Source organism: Microplitis demolitor, chromosome 9 (assembly GCF_026212275.2).
Source record: "Microplitis demolitor isolate Queensland-Clemson2020A chromosome 9, iyMicDemo2.1a, whole genome shotgun sequence".
Classification (NCBI taxonomy): domain Eukaryota; kingdom Metazoa; phylum Arthropoda; class Insecta; order Hymenoptera; family Braconidae; genus Microplitis; species Microplitis demolitor.
In genome coordinates, this window is record NC_068553.1 from 9876606 (window position 1) to 9883652 (window position 7047).

The window sequence follows — 7047 nt, forward strand, 5'->3', positions numbered from 1 at the left end:
TAAAATTAAACAAAATTATTTAATTATTTGTTTATTTAAAATCATATAAGAGGTATATAAAAAAAAAACTTAGAATTGCACCTAAGGAAAATATCGCAATTCGAGAACTGAGCCATGCATAGTTTGTGTTTGAGGCAACACAACAGAACTGGCAAAACCAAGCGAGGATTTGTCCGTTTTGCAGTTAAAAGAAAAATATTTTAAAAAACTAAAAACACGGTTTAAGAATTTTTTCATTTAAAATTAATCGAAATTATTTACTTTTTTGTTTATTCAAAAGTTATACATCATAAAGACGTTTTTTAACTATTATTGCACGACTCATGATGTGAAGCATCTGAAAGTGCTTTACGATCGAAAAATTTTTTTGACTCATTTCGGAATAAAATTTGGTAATCAGCAAAGCCTTGGAACTACAGTCGATAAGGTTACCAACTTTAAATAAGACGAAATTTTCATAACAAGATATTAAAATAGTTATTAATTAATGGAAAATATAAGTGAAAATCTTATTTATCATGCTTTTCAGCGTACGTCTCTGCATTCAACGTATATAAATATGCACACACAGGAAATCTTCACATACACAACCAAAAATTTGCAGACATAAAATTTTCACAAATAAATACAATATATATGCACTCACGTTGAATGCAGAGACGTACGCTGAAAAGCATGATAAATTTAATTTTCACTTATATTTTCCATTAATTAATAATTAATTTACTAACTATTCAGATTAATGCTGTATATTAAGATTTTTCACAATATCAATATAGATTATTTTATATAAATTTCATAACGACAAGTACAATTAAAAGTTCATATTTTGTTTGATTGGATATTCACTTTTTTTTTGTAATAAATCTTAAATTTAAATGTTCCCGAGCATCTGGAAGGAAATCCCACTGCGTCACAAGTATTAATGCGCATGCGCGACATAGCTACACTGGTAATGAGATGTTAATTAATTAAAATTGATAATAAAAGGCGATAAGACGTTAATTATGATCGAACAAACGAAGATTATGAAAGAACAAACGAAAATGAATATTAATTAATTGATAACAGGAAGAAATGAAATGACGATAAGTTAAAGGGGGCTAAGTTGAGGTTGAAGATTCAATTATTTAATTATAAATAAACAATAAACGAACAAACAACAACAATCGACGGACAATAACGAACAAACGACGAACAAACGATTGGAGCATTGGAAAATTAAAAAAGTGTGAAAATCAAAATTGATGGGGACCAGCTTCAGCAAACCAACTTTTTGGATTTACAACTTTTGCCACCAACTTTCTCAGAAAATGTCTATCAACTATTGGAGGTACCAACTGTTGGCGGTCAACTTGAAGTCCAGTTGCGGCTGCAAGTTTCTCGTCAGTTTCTCGCCAACTTGGCTATCAGGGTTTATTGTTATTATCATATTGTTGACAGTAAATAACACAGTGCATAATACTTATATTTAATATAAGTATTATGTCAAGAATATCGTCATTTGAAACTTCCGCTTAATTTTATGAAAGTGCCACCTACAGGCGACAATCGAGATTGAATCTATACAGCACTCGTTTATAATTGCCGAGACCTTAAAACTCATGGAATTTAACACAGGTTGTTACCATTATTAACGATAGATCTATAAATTTAGTAAACCTATATACAGTTTATGTAGTAGATGTAATAGATAATCTAATGTACCACAGTTTATTTTTATCTATTGGAAAAGGTACCCTGATAGTCAAGTTGGCGAGAAATTGACGAGAAACTTGCAGCCGCAACTGGACACCAAGTTGACCGCCAACAGTTGGTACCTCCAATAGTTGATAGACATTTTCTGAGAAAGTTGATGGCAAAATTTGTAAATCCAAAGAGTTGATGGTCACTTCCTGAGAAAGTTGGTGGCAAAAGTTGCTTGCAAAAGTTGGCAATCATAAGTTGACGGTAAGTTTCCTTTCAATTTCATCAGAAACTTGCATTCCAGTTGCAGCTCCATACTGGCGCCAACTTTCTCAGAAAGTTGGCGGTAACTTGTAGCCAAAAGTTGCAAAAGCTGAAGTTATCCATAACTTGTCGTCAAATTGGTCGGAAACTAATGAATGACCAACTTTTTCACGATCAACTCGTGTTATCAGGGTAATGAGTACTATATAGGCTATATAGAAACGTTGTAAAAGTATAATGAGTATAACACAAAACAAATAGACTATGAGTGCGTTCCACTAAGCACTCACAACGATCACGCTACGTATATTTAGATAGAAATTGATTGTGACCGCTTAGTGGAACGCACTCTATAACTATTGTATTTATTACTTTTGCAACTTTTTTGTATTGTACTCCTTACTTTTGTAACTATGAAGGTATAGTTAAAGTCAGCCTTTCATAAATCCTCTATATTTATACAACGACATATATATCTATATATATACGTGCTTACAGCACATGAGTATCCATTGCAAATGCGCCTTTTTTTACTATAGTTCCTATGTATAGAAGGTTATGTTGCCCATGAGAAAAAAGTTAAAATCTAAAAATCTGGGTCGCTATAGTTTGTGACAGTGAATTTTATTAATTTAAAATAGAATTCATTTTTATTAATGACAATGATTAATTAATATCGGTAATATAAGATATAGAGTATTATTATAGACTATTGTTGAAGGAAAAAAAGGTGTGTAGAATTAATAAAATTTTGCAACCTAAAAAAACCGTTCTGCTCACAGTAAACATACTCGGTCGTCTGGCGCTCCGTTTACTTGAACGGAACTTAGCGCCAGACTCTACCGAGTCTGTGGATAAATTTTTTTTTTTAATGTAATAATAAAAAAAAAAAATAATAATAATAATACAATAAAAAAATAAGAAATACTGTCAATAAAAAAAAAAAAAAAAACAAAAAAAGAACATATATTTTACAAGTATTTGTCACATATAAAATATATGACAAACAACTAACAGTAGGGGTGTGACGTCACGACGTCTTATTCCTGCTGTCAATCAATTATCATACATGCTATGCCATCTGGCTATGCATAAATTAATTAATTAGCAAGTGACTTCCAGCCATTATTACGGCTGATGATTTTTAAATTTGAATTCAAATTCAAATTATTTTTATTTGTGTAAGTTTATTATTGGAAAAAGTTAAATAATAAAAAATGTTGTATAAATTCAAATTTTTATAATTGTTAATTATGAATAAATAATAAAATTTATTAATAATTGAATTATTGTTGAATAAAATAAATATTAAAATTAAAAATAAATAAATATAAAAAATAAAATAATGAAAAGAAACAATGAAATAATTTAATTTTTATAAATATGAAATATGAAATAACAAAATGAATTGATGAAAATACATGAATAAATAAATAATGATGATTAATAATTAAAAATAAAATGAAATTATGAAATATGAAAAGAATATTATTATAAAAAGTATAAAATAGAATTCTAAAATAGTAAAAATATTGATAAATAAATTTTTGTATGAAAAATTATTATTAATAATAAATTTATTAATAATGAAGATAAAAAAAATATGAAATGAAATAATGAAATACTTATAAAAAAAAAAATTATAATAATAATTATTAATAAACAAGTTAATAATAATTAAAATGAAATAAATTATAAAAAGTTTAAATAATAAAATGAATTTATTGCAATAAAGAAAAAATAATTCGAATCAATAAATATTGATTTGTGAATTCGACTCCAATGCTTTATGCGTTGTTGCTAACTGCATTGGAAGTCATGAAAAATATATATATATAGAAATAATCATTATAAAAAAATATTGATTTAATTATAGCCAATAAAATAATTGGTATATTTAAATAATTATTGGAAGGGATGTTACTACCTGGTAACAGCTCTTCTGGAAATCGAAAAAGATTTCAGTTTCCAAAGTGAGCTCATTCGTCTTTGACGAAATTTTAATTATTTAAAGGCAAGGTCCTTGATTTTATTAAATCATTGTAATATGATTTAAATATTTATAAACTGAATTATAAAAATTTAATCCAGAATATTTTAAAATAATTATTGAATTATTAAAAGTAATAATTCATTTTAATAAAAAAAAATAAATTTGCTAAATATTCTATCTATTATCAAGTTCAAGTCGAATTATTTAAATATAATTCATTCAATAAATAAAATTCAATATTGATAAAATTTCATCAATTATCAAGAGTTAAGAAGGAAGAATAACAAATAAAAAAAAAAAAGTCAAATAAATAATTATTGATAACAATAATAATCATCAAATAAATCAAGGTAACAATTTGATTGAATAAATATTTAAATATCAAATTTGTTTTGACCCGCGGTTGGTTTACGGCAAGTGATTAATGTTACATGCAAGACTTGCAATAAATCTTGCACCAAAAAATATACTTAAAATTTAAGTAAATCAGTAGTTTATTTTATGCGACTGTGCGCTATGATATATTTGAAGCAATTCGTATTACAAAAATTTACAATGTTTAAAGGCAGCTTGACCCAGGGCGTGGGTCATGACAATATTTAGTAGTGGGAATCGGAAAATAGGAAGTATGATGAGTTTTCAACGAATGGCAAGTAGGTCAGATGACCAGAGGGAGGAGTAATTAAAAGGTGACAGTTTTTGGGAAGACGTAGGTGGCGAGAGAGGCCAGGTGCAAAGTTTGACGTCATTGGGTCCAACGGCACACCTGAAGATAATTAAGGTAACGGCATGGCTGGACCCTAATGGCAAGTTTACCAAAAATATTAGTACTATTTAGTCTATTTAGTCTACTAAATTTTATAATATGCAGACTACAAAAAAATGCCCAAATGTAAACTTTATGACTATAAGAGGATGAGCGAAAATATTCATCTCCTTTGGTATAAATATTTGAATATTTTCTGAAAATATAATATTTTAATGACTGGGAAAAAATCCAGTTATTTAGTGACAACTCAATACAATTTTTAAGCCGAAGGCTGCAATAAACAAATAAGCAGCTTAAAATCTTAAGTAAAACTAAATTTTAAGTGTATCTTTAAACATACATTTAGACTGTAATTTTAAGCAAATGAATTTAAATTATAAAGTCTAGGCGAAATAATTATTTTAAAAATATAATAAAAATATGTAAATTTAAAGATATAGTTATAATAAATTTATAATAAAATTTATAAATGCGCGACTGAACAAAATTTAAGTAATAATTGATTGATTTTAAATAAATTAAATAACAAGTGAAATCGAGACTTAAACCATTTTATAAAAGTGTTAAATTGTAAATTGCATTAAATTGTCTAATGTAAACTAAATTTTGTTTGTTATAATTTTTAAATAATTGTTTTGATTTAAATAAATTTAGAAGTTGTTTTAATTTTCCTTTTATTATTTTACTTAATCAATTAAACTTTATTGTACTTAATTTTTATTATTATAATTAATGTCTTAGACAACAAAACATTTTTATTTTTATTTTCTTTTAATTTTAAATAAACAGCCATCCTTATAGCTCCGTCCCAATTATTTCGCTAGGCAAAGGCTAAACAGGAGCGCTACTCTTAATATGTGTTATTTTGACGTAACATTAACAATCAACACGACAAAAGAAATGAGCAAATCCTACCAAAAACAGATTCTCTGTATAAAATCGTGCCAAGTACACGTTTAAAATTTTTTACAAATAAGAAAAGATTCTTTCTTACAAAAAAAATAAATCAAATCAAAAAAATACCGAGTACCTTATATAATTCAGAATCATGAGAAATATTTTCATAAAATTGAAAAAAAATTTGAAAAAGAAAATTTCGATGTACTTGGTGTGCCTGTAAACTGAAAAAAAAATACCTTTTAATTCTATTAGAAATCAATTTGTATGCGAAATCAATTCTAGAAATTAAGTTTGCTTGAATGAATTTATTGACGCACACCAAGTTCATTTAAATTTTTCTTACAATTTTATGGAAATATTTTCCATGATTTCTAATTATAGCAGGTACTTGGTATTTTTTCGATTTGATTTTTTTTTTTTTGTGTCAGAAAGAATATTTTCTTATTTGCAAAAAATTTTAAACGTGTACTTGGCGCGATTTTATACAGAGAATCTGTTATTGGTAGAATTATCATTAGTTAAATAAACGATAATTTTATTAACTTTGACACCACTGTTTAAGTGAATACACTTGTTTTCCGTCCTCGTCCACCTTATATATTAAGCTGCCATTGAGTACGAGTACCAGGGGTTCAAGAGGGGTATCCTGGAGAATCCAGCCAACCAGCCAGTCCAAGGACATCAAGGACGCATCACCGAACTCTGATTTAGGCTAAGTACTAGTTGCATCGTCATTTCTGGGCGCACCGCCAACGCGCACGCTCATTATAGCGTTGGTTTCGCTGTACATCTCTGTTCTACTTACGACGTCCGTGGAAGTCTCTCTCTCGGGTGTCTTGATTTTCCGTTCGGTCTAAACCACAACCCGGCGTCTCGGCGTCTTTTCGTCAGTTGACCACGAGTCTGACTACTGAACGCATGGTATCTATTCGTGTGCCTATTGAATATTTAATCTAATTGTGTTTGGGATTTAATATTAATATTTCATATTGATATTGAATAATAATAACATCAATTAGATTTAATTTTTTACAATTATTTACATTACATGGATCTTCATTCGATTTAACCTATCTGGTCATCTTTCATCGAACATTCGGTTCATTTGAGATAAAGATTTAATATTAATATTCCGTGTTAATATTAAATAATAACAACGTCAATTGCATTCAATAATTAATATTTTTCTACACTTTATTAATATTCATTTTATTCAACGGCCCGGTTCCTTTCTCGATGAACATTCGGGTCATTTGTAGTTGATATTCTATCTTAGAACCTCACGTTGATATTCAATAACGACCGCATAAATAATATCTAACATTTATTATTTGTTCACGTTTTATTGATTTTAACTCGCGTCAATTTAATCGAATATATTGTGCCTAACTTTATTCAAATCTACGGCCCTGTCGCCAGCAATAATTTATGAACA